The 13,228-nt window shown below is 33.6% G+C and overlaps 1 pseudogene; it reads right to left on the minus strand.

Moving 5' to 3' along the window:
* Window positions 1-8,060: 8,060 nt before the first annotated feature.
* LOC122110491 lies at window positions 8,061-8,157 on the minus strand (annotated as a pseudogene).
* Window positions 8,158-13,228: the final 5,071 nt, after the last annotated feature.

The following is a 13,228-nucleotide window of genomic DNA, read 5'->3' on the forward strand; positions in this document are numbered from 1 at the left end:
GGAAAATGTTAAGTAAAAGTATAGAATATTTACGTCTATGTTAAAGACATGACTATTTAGATTGTTTAAGATATTTAGGTGATGATTAAGAATTAAGAATAATGATAGGTAATATATTGGGACTGGACTTTTATTGTAATGATTAGATCAAATTATTCTTGCTTGGTATATGAATTATAATAAGTGATAAACATTTTTAAATGATTTCCAATGCAAAGGATTATCAATTCTTTTGGAATTTCAAAACAAGAAATCTATTCCAAGGCTAGTTTGCTCTAAGACTATATTGTTTTCTAAAATTAATTTAGGAATGAGTTAAGATTTAGATAACACTGCACAGCAGAGGAGAGTGAGAGGGGATAGAATGATGAACCACATAGGTGTGTCATTGGTACTGTTTCAAAAATCAGAAACACTTCAGAGAAGAGAAAGAGGAATATAAGGTGTCCTGAATCAAGTTTCATTTTAATCCACCTAATAGTTTTGACTGAGAGTCAAATAACATGGAAAAAATAGAAAATAAAGTAGAAAATAAAGCATTGTATAAACCTGTTACAATGTAAAGAAATTGTAATAGGAAGATGATAATTAATTTCCAAAGTAATAAAAGAAAGAATAGGTAAACTCTAAATGAAAAAAGAATGAAGAGAGAAAAGAAGCAAAGTAAAACCTTTATCAATAACAAACGCAAGAGTTTGGAAGTGGAAAGGCAGTAGAAATATTGTAAATAACAATAACAATAAAATTGCTAATGTGGATAGAAGATGGATCACATTTCATCATATATGATTTTGAAGTCATAGGAAATGAAAATTTAAAAGTCATAATTTAAAACTCTATTTGAATTATAACTAGACACTATAGCTCAGTGTTAAAACATTGGCCTAGCATGTGTGAAGCAATGGTGTAATCGCCCAAGCATTACAAAGTACAGACAAAGCACACACACAAAAAACCCACATTAACGCAGACACACACACACACAACATACACACATTTGGAATATTTATATCATCATAGTATTTTGGGAGCCGACAGTAAAGCTCCAAGGTCATCTTGACCCTTGTGCTCACTTGAAGGCACGTACAAGGAACTGGCTTTCATGAAAAGCACCAGGTGCGGGGGTTTGCTTTGCTATGTCTGTAGAGTTTGTTTTACTTTCTATCAGTTGACCTTGTCTTGCAATCTGCACCTTGTTTTTATTAAAATTTTCCTTGCTTTTCTGCACTATGGTGACCTTAGGTTACCTCTTGACTTCTAATAGTATATAATAAGGACAGTTAAAAATAAACGGTGCTGTAGTCTTGAGCTGCAGACCTCCTGACCCCATCCTTTGTCTTATGTCTTTATTTTTCCATCCTCGCCCCCTAATTCAGGATTCCCTTTCGTTGCCTGCAGGCTCCGGCAATATTAAACACAGGAAATTATCACAAATAGTAAAAATATGTTAATATGAAATCGTATTATTGCTCATACTATTTAAAAGTTTAGTAGAAATAAAATAGTCACAATATACTTGGATTCTTATAGATCAACTAAATTGAAAATAAAGAAACAGAAGACATGAGAACCTTTGCAAACAAGTTTTAAATAATAAACATTTTGAAACATGTATACTTTTATTTTGACAAAAGATTGATGTTACTGATATTTTAACTCAAGATTTAGAATATGATAACCAGGTGCTCTATATCTCACTAGAGATGGCTATATTTCTAATCATTTCACTCTGGATACTTTTATAATAAGGTCTCATCATTTCAAAGCCTCTCCTGAATCACAAACCCTACTTACACTTCCCACCATAGCTAGAAAATGGAAGCCACAAATCACCATGCCCTACTCAAACATTTTTTTTTAGTCAAGTACAAATATTTCCAAAAAGTGACCACGTAATGAAGCCTTCTTAATAAAGTATGTGCTTCTTGAAAACACAGTAAGGACAAATATGTTTAGAACTATAAGAAATTAAATTTATTTAAATTCACCAACCATATAAAAATTAAGAAAATAATTTTAACTATACATGTTAAATATTTTAAAAGCAAATATATGTGTCTAAATAATTTACATGTGTAAAACTCATGCAAAATTAAATTAACTAATCCTACGACTCTGAAAAAAGAATTACTCTAAAGAAACAAAAGAAAATAAGATCAAAATTTGAAATTTAGAAAATAAAATGAAGTGCATTATTTAGTTGACTTAAGTAACTATAAACCCTCTGTATATCAATTTTATAATAAAATGCATGAACAAAAAAACAAAAGTACACATTTATCAAGAGCAACAGCTAAAGCATCAGTATTTCTTTTTTGAGTTAACAAGAAAATCGATGGAGGGGATAACAATGTTCTTTCCATTAAAAAATGTACTCATTACCTTACATATGTAACTGTAACCCCTTTGTCCATTACCTTTACAATAAAATTAAATTGAAATTAAAAATAAACTAAATAATATACCAATTAAGAATTCTTAGAAGCCATTGGTTAAAAACTTTGTAAAAAACTGCCCTAAGTACCCAAGGAATATACTTTGATGATACTATTTAAATACTTAAACTTCAGCAGAGAAGCAAAAAATTTATAAATGTTACAAAGTAAAGTAATAAATCAGAATATATTAGTATTAATAAATATCATAAGATGAATTTATGGTGTTAGTCAAATATGTAAGAAATGAGATGAATTGACATTCGTTTGCAGTTAATAAGTGAGAAAGAGTTTTCTAGGTCTTTTAAAATATATCTTAAGAGTAATGAAGAAACTATTCTGTCACATCATATGATAATCAGATAAAGATGATATTAAACCAAAGAACAGATTGTACTAAGTTTTGGGATGTTAATATAATATATTTACATATTTTGGTTGTGGGTAATTGTGGGGATTTCAACTTGCAGTATTGTTCTTGCTAGGCTGGTGTCATATCAGTGGTTAATTTTAGAACAGGGGTTCCCTTTCCACAAGAACATGCACCTGAGTTGCACACCAATTTGTCTAGCTGCCTACCTTTGCTGGCCTGGATTCTGCAGTATTTCCAATCTTAGCCTCTAGATAGTGCAGGATGGTGGAAATGATCCAGTGCACCCAGCTATAGATGGAGAAGGAAGTCCACTAAACTTTTGGCTTGGGTTCTGTTCTCAAGCCTCCTAAGTAGTTAAGAGTAGAAATGGGAGCCCCTGGTGCCAAGCAGTAACAGTATTTTTAAAGCAACTAGACATATATATGAGTTAGGCTTGTCATTACCTCAGGAAAAGAATAAAAGAGCTGTGAAGCACAAAGGACAGTCAGAATTTTAACTAGCTACTCAGAGGCTGAATCAGCTTAGCTAGCTACTCAAGAGCCTGAGATCTGAAGACCACTGTTCAAAGCCAGTCCAATCGTGAAAATACATGTGATATCTGCAAAAAATCAGAAGTGCAGCAGTGGCTCGAGTGGTAGACCACTATCCTTGGGCATAGAAGCTTAGGGATAGTGCCCAGGCACTATCAAGCTTCAGGAATGATGAATACATGCATGAGCACCTGCCGATGTGCGTGTGCATACACACGTGCGCGTGAACACACAAACACACCAATGCGACCTTCTTTATTTTTTTACCTTGTTGTACCTTATTGCCATGTATTAGCTCACAAATTAACAAAATCAGCTAAGCAGCTATTTACATGCAACTGATCATATTTCTCTAAAGTCTATTCTCTTTTTGCAAGCCTGCTTTTATTTGACCCAAAAGTAAATTATTCAGGAGGGCAATTCATTTCCCTCAACTCTGTAGTATTATATGATTGTTTAGGTTCTTCCTAGCTATATGATTTTGTGAAATCCCGCATCAAACAGCGTATTTCTTTCATGAGAAGGGAAGTCTCTGTCAAACAATTAATAATAGGTTTTTGTCCTCCTGCCAAGCATCTATAGTTTTATTATCTTCATGTATTTCATGATCTGTCTGTGAATGCCAAAGACTGCTGTGAAAATAAAAAAGACCCTTTTCAGCACTTAGCATTCGTATAACATTCAGAGGTATGAAGGTGTTTAAATATTACTGAAATTGCTTTGGAATAAATAAAGTTCACCTTGACTATCTTGAGAAAGAAGAACTGGTTTCCCAGCACTTAGGTAAGAACGTGAGTGAAAAAAAAAAAAGGAAAGTTTGGAACAACTCAACAAATACATTCAAATGAAACAAAAAAAAACCAAGAAAACACAAATTAATTCAGTACTTAAAAACCTGCAGGAAATGCAAAGATTTGTTTTAAAAAATCAGCTATGATAAGCTTTTGAGAATCCTGAATACATGGGAGTGTACTGTTGTGAGGACAGTGGTTAAAGCCCAGACTAGACAGAAAGATCTGTACACAATGGCATGTACCTGTTATTCTAAATTCCAGGAAGAATAACATAAAGTGGACTGAGCCTAAGATCATACACAAGGAGGACGCCAGATTCTATCTGAAAAATAATCACAGAATAATTTAGGGCTGGGGGCATGACAAAGTGGTAAGTACACCCATTTAGGAGACACAAGACACTCAATGCAAACTCTATTATGTGTATTGAAGAAAAAAGCTATGACTTCAAATAATTTGAATGATTGTAAGATTTGAGTATTTCAGTGGAGAAAAAATCCATGAGAGAAATAGAGTGAACCCATGTTGTGATCCTTTCTACTTAAGCTATAATTTTGTGTGGTACTCCAGACATAACAGAGTTATCTTGCAAATGAGCATGGATGTGCATTTGGGTGATGGAAATATTCTACTTACACAGCTGTAAATTAGATTTTTTGGCTAGATTGTAGTTCTTGAACTAAGAGCCTGTGTGTTGTCTCTGAGCTTTTTCTCTCAAGGCTACCACTGTACTACTTTGAGCCACAGTTCCAATTTTATTTTCTGTTCATTGTTTGGAGATAGGAGGCTCATGTACTTTCTTGCCCAAGATGACTTCAAACCATGATCATCAGATCTCATCTTCCTGAGTAACCAGGATTCCAGGCATAAGTTGTCTATTTTTAAAATAATTTAGTAAATCATACAGTTACAGAACTTATAAATTATCATTGCAACCTGTGTAATAGATGTGTGTATGTATATATCAATGCATACAAATAGAAGTATTTTAACGTATCTTTGTACCTACAGTAGATTTATGAAAAATCAACCTTTGTTGTAAAATAAAATGGAAACAAAAGTTATTAAGGAGGAAACCAAAAGGAATTGTCACATGTTTCTTGTTGTTGAATGGAATATGAATTGCGAGAATCAGTTTGGAAAAATCATCTTAATTTAACAAAATGGATAATGGGTATTAATTCCAATCTATTTGCCCATATTGTGCATCCTCACACATGAGTGTCAAAATCAAACCACAATTTTTGCTTTTGTATTTAACGTATTTAGGGGATTGATGAAGTAATCAAATAAAGATTAAAATAATAGTAAATGAGGCTATAAGTTAGAGCTGAAAATGTTTTTAAATATTATAATAGCTAATTAAATTGAATTTTTCTTACTTTTACTCTATTGTCATGCCCCTCATTCCCACATTCATTCCCACATTAGAAAAGTACATAGAAGGTTCTCACTAAATTATTTGTACAATCATGAAAAAAATGTATTGAAAGAATATGGGCACAGTGTGGTTTTAGCTTATTGAGCTAGGGGGTAGTGTGTTATTGAGGACTTGCAAAACGTTGTGATAGAGATGAACGGAGGGATGTGCTTACTCTGGAAAATTGGCTAGGGGATTGCTCCCAGAAAAATAGTGATGAATTCTTCCAAAAGATACAGTAAATACACTTTCAGAGGTAATCCTCAATACCATTTTCCACAAAGTTTTGTCCCAGATACAATCGGCCTGCCTTCTCTGGCTGCTTTCCTAGCCTGGACCTATTCCTTCACTCTACAGGAAAAGTGTGATACAACTGATTTCAGTCAGATCTGTTACTAGAATTATCAGGGATTTAGATTCTTGTCTGTAATTTGGTCAAAGCTATGTCTCTTTATGTAGGCTATTAAAAATGTATTTACTAATTACAAGTAAATACATAAATTCTATTTCCATCTCTTTTAAAAATAAAATTGTTTGCTCTATAAATTGATCAGAGGCATGGATTTTGTGGCTAGGTAGGTCATTGCACATCTGTCTCTCTCTTCCTCTCTCCCTTTCTTGGTTCTCATAGATAATATGACTGATCCATAATTATCCTAATTTATTTTGCTTTTATATTTTTGGTTGCATCATTTCACTTTCTGCTCTGCCATTTCCCAAATCATTTACATAGAAGGCATTATTTCATATTTTCTCGTTCCTAGAATAAGCTGCACATGAAGACACCACTGGTCCTCATTTTCAGTCTGTACCTTTGAATATGGAGGAAAACCTTTCCTCTGCTCTCTATCAATTCCCTACTCACCATTTAGAATAGTTTCGAATAGTAAAAATGGAAAAAGTGAAAAAAAAATCATGGTGAAATAACAGATGTAGAAAATTCACTGGATTTTTCTGACCAGTTCAACCAACGTGAACTATTGGGGAATACATGTGCACCTCATTCCCACTGGTACTCAATGTCTCTGGTTAGGCAATTCTGATGAAGACAAGGAACAAGATGAAAAAGTGAGGAATGATATCATTTGTAAAAAAAATGGAGAAGTATTCAAGCAAATTTTTCTGTGGGCTGCTGAAAATAATTGGCTTACTACAGTACAGAGACTACTTTCCAAAAAGGACACTCATGTGAATACTAGGGATGATGATGAGTATACCTCTCTTCATCGGGAAGCCTAAGTGGACACTTTGACATTGTCCATGTGTTGGTGGCTCCAGGCAGATGTTCATGCAAAACCTGTGAATGGCTGGACACCCTTGCACAGTGCTGATATGTGGAATAATAACAGAGTGGCTTCCTTCTTAGTTCACCATGATGCAGATACCAATGCCCAAACTAAAGTCCTCTTGACCCCCTTGCATCTTGCTGCTTGGAATAGAAATAGCAAAGATATGCTGGATCTCCTTCTATTGAACCATATATGAAACCAGGTCTGAAGAACTTGGAAGAAACTGCATTTGATATTGCCAAAAGGATAAATATGTATCACTACCTCTTTGAAGTTGTGGAAGGCTGTAAAAATTGTTCTCCTAAATCATAATGGTTTGGTTAAGTTTCTTAAATTTCAAAAATGCCAATCCATTTTTGTGTCCATACAAAATATTTTCACAATACAAAGCAACTGCAATATCTTACTTTAAAAATTCATGGATTCCATCGTATTTTTCAAGTGAATTGCCTGACTTTGATGTCAAAATGTATTCAAGATTTGTTTGTATACATCTATAATGATTTCTGCAGTGTTTGTGATTATTTAAATCAGAAATCATTTTAACTTATCTGTTGGAATGAGTAGTACAAAAACTAAAAATATTTCTGGTGCTTGAATGAAAAAATTATATTTTAAAATAATCTGTTTTTTGTTTGTATAATGTACATAATCTATTTAATTCTCTCCTAGATGTAATACTTTGAATTCTACATTGTTTTATTATATATATATAGGTTCATTACAAATGTGTTATTTCAGATAGCATTCCATATAGAACAAGTTTAAGATTCCTTTTTTTCCTAGGTCCTTATAGTATTTTATTTCTTTGGGATAAAATGACAATGTTATCTAATTTCAAAAGATTTGTAAAGATTATGCTATGCAAAGGCCTTTCTAAGGTGAGGATTTAATGCATTGATGTCAAAATAACTTTCAGTTCAATGAATTACATGTATTGTTACATTTGTATTTTTTAATATTTTTATTGTGAAAATACATTACAGTGGGGTTACAATTACATGGGCAAGATAATGAGTACATTTCTTATCAAGCATTGTAGCCTCCTCTTTGTTTACCCTTCCCATCCATTCCCATCCTTCCCCTGCCCCCCCACTCAATCCTTGCCGCTACCCCCCCACACGCACCAAAGTTGTAAAGTTCATTTTTTGACATAACGACTTGTATTTTTGTAATCAATTTTTAATAACTGTTTTTCATATCTTGCATCTGAAGGATGAAAAATATGGAATACTTCACAAATTTTCATATCATCCTTGTGCAAGTGCCATGATAATTTCTATATTGTAATTTGGGTAAACGTCCTGCTCAAGCGTGTAGTATCCTGTAGATTTAAGTAGTTAATGATGCATTCTTTATACAGGCATATATCCTTGGTTGACTGTTTGTAACTAGGAAACCTTATTGTTCCTAAAAATGCTATTGATCTTACTTCTCTAAAATTCTGTGTATATTGGAAAAAATTTATATTGTTTGGTCGATTGCTCACATTTGCAATTTTTTGTCAATGACTATTTTAAGTATTTTTCATCTTAAATTTGATCATACTTTGAAGCCTTTATAGCTAGGTCCAAAAGTGATTGCTTTTCAAGTATTTGTTTATAAACTGAGTTAGCTTTGTGGAGCTAATGGATTCAAAGTAAGCCTTGCTTAAGAGCACTTCTAAACTTCTGCAGCTTAAAAATTCCTAAATGAGGTCTTATTGGCAAAAATGTCTACCTGACCCTTTACTCTTCTTCCATGTAGCAACAGACCAACCAGAATATCTTACCCTGACAGCATAGATTTTCTTATTGGAACAAAACTATTCTTAGTTAAAAGGGATCATAGAGAGATAAACAGTTAAGACAGAATCATTTAGACTAGAAGGTATTTTATCAAAATATATTTGTTTTTTATACCTAACATTTCAAAAGTAGCTAAAGCCAAGAAGGTGAAAAAATTTTTCACATGCATGATTACCTAATGTCCTGGTCAGTCTACCATCCAACCAAGCAGGAATTTACACTACTGCCTTTTTTTCACGAAATATTTTCATAGTTACAAGAGAAGTCTATATGTTTCTCCTCGATAATAGGCCTTAAATTGGTAGTTTTTTAATCACAGTGTTTCCTCTTGTCTCTAGGCTGTAAAGCTACAAATGATAAAGCTTTAGGTCCAACTCTACCAAACACTGAGGTAGAAACAATGGAATAATACTTTAAAACACAGTTGCCTTTGATACCCAAACCACTGCAGAACATTGCAAAACATGTGCCTTATTCTTATATTATATATATTTATATATTGTATATTTATACGTGCTGATATTTTATTTCACACAGTGAAACTTACTAGAATTAATTGATAATTTGTCAAATAAATAGATATTTATTACAATAAATAGATTGGAATATAAATAATAAGTTTTATAATGTACATTAGAATATAGAAATTATCAATGCAATGTCTTCGTTATAAACTTTTGGTATGTTCTAAGTGTTCTTGATCTTCTGAATTCACATTGTAAAAAAAATTGTTTTCCTCTAATCTATAAGGGATTTTACTCTGCTGCTCTCTTTATTGTTTTAACTCACTGGTTCCAAAATGTTTTCTCCATATTTCTGAATCATTCCTACTGATTATACACAAATTTTGCTGATATGATATGTAAAAGGTATCATTCTTCCACAGGACCCACGGGTCCTAGGATCCCATGTCCCAGTTATCTGCTTCATCAGATAACAAGGGCAAGATTTCTCATGCAGGCTCATGAAACATGCCAAAAGAAAGTAATTGAAAATCCATCTCAATTCCTTACGACACTGGAATTAGCAGTAATCAATTGTGAAATGCAATGCAACTTAAAATGAAAGATGAGATCACAAAATCTGAAAGTACACTAATTCAAACTTTCAGTTTAGAAATGACCAGCCCATATGAGTGACCAAGATCACAACTGGCACAAAATTGTTTTTAATACCTCTCTTCTAACGATTATTAAACGATTTCAGTCCAGCATAAGTAGTCCAATTATGGATCTATCGTTCTATCCTAGAACGATAGATCCATAATTGTTCTACCAACGCTAGGAAAACTTGACTTACAGGTCAAATATAATTCACAAAAACATTAATTGAGAAGATCGTTAATGCTTCAAAATACTGGTACTTCATTAAAACTTGGTTTTGTAGAATAAAAATGTTATCATTCTCGGCCGGGCGCTGGTGGCTCACGCCTGTAATCCTAGCTACTCAGGAGGCTGAGATCTGAGGAGCGTGGTTCAAAGCCAGCCCGGGCAGGAGAGACCGAGAGACTCCTATCTCCAATAAACCACCAGAAAACCGGAAGTGGGGCTGTAGCTCAAGTGGTAGAGCACTCGCCTTGAGCTGAAGAGCTGAGGGACAGCGCCCAGGCCCAGAGTTCAAGCCCCACGACCGACAAAAAAAAAAAAAAAAAAAAAAAAAGTTATCATTCTCAAACCAATGATAACCTACATTTAATCTCCTGAAAGCAATTTCCTTTTCTTATAATCTTTTAAAAATCACATTCACCAAAATAACATTTGACAAGTAGACGATAGTGACATTACAAATTTTTCAAGTTTAGGGTGCAAGTTACAATTGAGTTGATTTATTTACCCAGCACTAATGCCAAACAGGTTCAACCACTCATTAAAGTGTAGAAATAGTACCACCCACCATTTGTGCTGTTCAGTAGATTCCTTGCAGAAATGTGTCAAACAGAACAACCTCCCATAATTCAAACCCAAACATTAGCTAATAAATTAAGTTTCATCACTTAATAAGGTAAATATTAAAAAGTCACAAGTAGTTGCCTTATCATATGTTGTTTTATGTTTTCCCTATCTGTCTAACATAGTAAGAAATATGACTTAAAGTCATGAATATGGGTACTCATCAGAGATGTGAAAAACATAAAATCTGTCTTTTATTTCTACCATATTCTTGTATAATAGGAAATCGTAGTTTTTTTCTTTTTTACAAAACTTATAATATAGAAAATATTATCCCATGTAAAATAAAATAATCACAAACATTTTACAAAGCCATTAATAGAATTTGTTAGTTAGGAATATATTCTAAGCCATTTTTTAACTTTGTTGTTGACTAAAGATTAATCTTCCAACTGGATGAGAATAAAATCATATCAAAGTGCTTCACATCTCCAGTCTTTCAAATTGTTATTGCAGATGAATGAATTATGGAAATATAAGCTGACATCAGTACAAGTATATACAGGATTGAAACTCCATGGAATGTATATAAACCTTTCAAAATATTAAGTTTAACAGAATGTCTGTCAGGAAGTTGAAATCAGAGAGGAATAATAGTAAAGACATAGAATGAATGTAAAATGGAACAAGGGGCAAGTACAGCTAGAATACTCAATGTACACATGTGATAAAGGAAGTGGTAAATCTGAAATAAATCTTGGAGAAGGGGTTGGTTGAGAATGATAGAAGGAGTCACTCTGATCCAGGAACATTGGACAATTAGATGGACATATTTATTGTAATACACTTGCACAACCTTTTGAGATTTAGTTAAAAAACACAACAAAAAACAAAAACACACAAAAATCACAACCAAACAGCACTCTCTAGAGAGGATGAATATGACCTCTCAAAATTTTAAATAGTTAATGAAGGGTAGTCTTGGGAAAAACAAATAAAGCTGTTCAAAGAGGGCAGTTAGGGGTAGCAGAGAATTTTTTTTTTAATTTAATTTAATTTTATTTGTGAACATACTGTACAGAGGAGTTACAGTTACATGGGCAGGATAATACGTACATTTCTTACCAAGCACTGCAGCCTCCTCCTTTGTTTATCCTTCACATCCCTTCCCAGCCTCCCCCCTCCCCCCCTAATACCAATCCTTCCCCCCCCCCCCCCCCCCCCCCCCCGCACCAACGTTGTAAAGCTCGTTTTGGACATGACAACTTGTACTTCTCATTGTTGCAACAGGTCCCTTATTTGTAATATCTAGTATATGTATGAGTCAAGCAGAAAAGGTCAGATAATGTGATGTCAGGAAAATGAACCCTTAGATGTGTATTTTAATGTTTTTTTTCTTTCATGCATGTGTTTCTAACACATTTATAAGATTATCTCTTTGTTGCTTTGTATGTCCCTCCTCCACAGTATAACCCCTGCTTTCACTATATTTGATGTCAGTATAACTTGTGGAGGAGATGGGGAAAAACCAGTTGTTTAAGGATACAGGTAGCAGAGAATTTTGAACAGATTTAAATAGATTGTCTAAGGTTATGAATCACCTACATCTGCTGCAAGTATTTTCTTCTGTGAGTTCTTTTTGTATGCAATGGATACTCCAGTCCTCAGCCACACTTGATAGCTTGTGAAGATAGAATGGAAGAAACAAGATAAATAACCCATTACTCTACTGGGGACAGAAGAGTCCTCTGTTTTCTCTCATCTCTCTTCACTACTCTTTCTTCATACTTTTAAGTCAAGTGATTTTGAATTATATCTTTCATTCTTTGTTCTGGAAAAGTAATTAGCCAAACTAATTTACTAAATATTATTTGGCATTTTTTCTGCCATGCTGTTTACTTATCCATGAGAGTCCATTAAACTTCACCCTTGCATTTGGTTGCCACGAAAACCCAACGTCTATGTTAATGACGACAAACTCTAATGTAAAACTTTGTCTCCAAAAAACCGTTCCAAGAAGCTGTGATCACAAATATTTAGCTATACTTTTTTTCTTTTACCTTGAAAGTCTTCTTGTGTCTGAAGTGCCACAAAAATAAGTACTCCACTACTTTTTGGTTCGATCACTTCGAACCTCAAATATTTTGCTAACAAGATGCTTAGAGGAAACCGTAGTTTACTTCACTTTTATGTTCTCTCTTAAGACTCTCCTTAGATACCATATCAGGATCAGTGAAGTTATTCTTTGCAAAATTATTTCAATAGATTATTTTTTTCTTGGTCTTGCATTTGCTCAGCAAGATGTATGGAAAAGAATAGAGTTAAATGATCCATACCTTGGGTGACAGTATCTGTTTCAAAGGACAATGTTTCTATGTCAAAATTCTATGTCCTCCTCTTAGCTCTTGCCTGATTTCCAATTAAGCACAGTTTCTTGGCTTCAAGCCCAGTGAAGCTGAAAGACTATAAGATCTCCTCCCCGCCCCGCTACATCTTCATGGTTTCTCTTTTAAACCTCTTTTAAGTTGCCTCATTTGGACATAGAATTTATTTTCCTGTCTTCATTAAATCTGTTCTGCATTGTAGTGAGCCTAATAGGCTCTGGAAAATCACTTTAGGTAGCAAAAATATTAAGAGACTTTATATAAAAAATTTTGGCCTCCCTCCACTGCTAATATCAATATGCTTGGATAGGGCTTCTAAGAACATTG

The sequence above is a fragment of the Dipodomys spectabilis genome, unplaced genomic scaffold (genome assembly GCF_019054845.1).
Source record: "Dipodomys spectabilis isolate Male_0828 unplaced genomic scaffold, ASM1905484v1 ptg000078l, whole genome shotgun sequence".
NCBI classification, from domain to species: Eukaryota; Metazoa; Chordata; class Mammalia; order Rodentia; family Heteromyidae; genus Dipodomys; species Dipodomys spectabilis.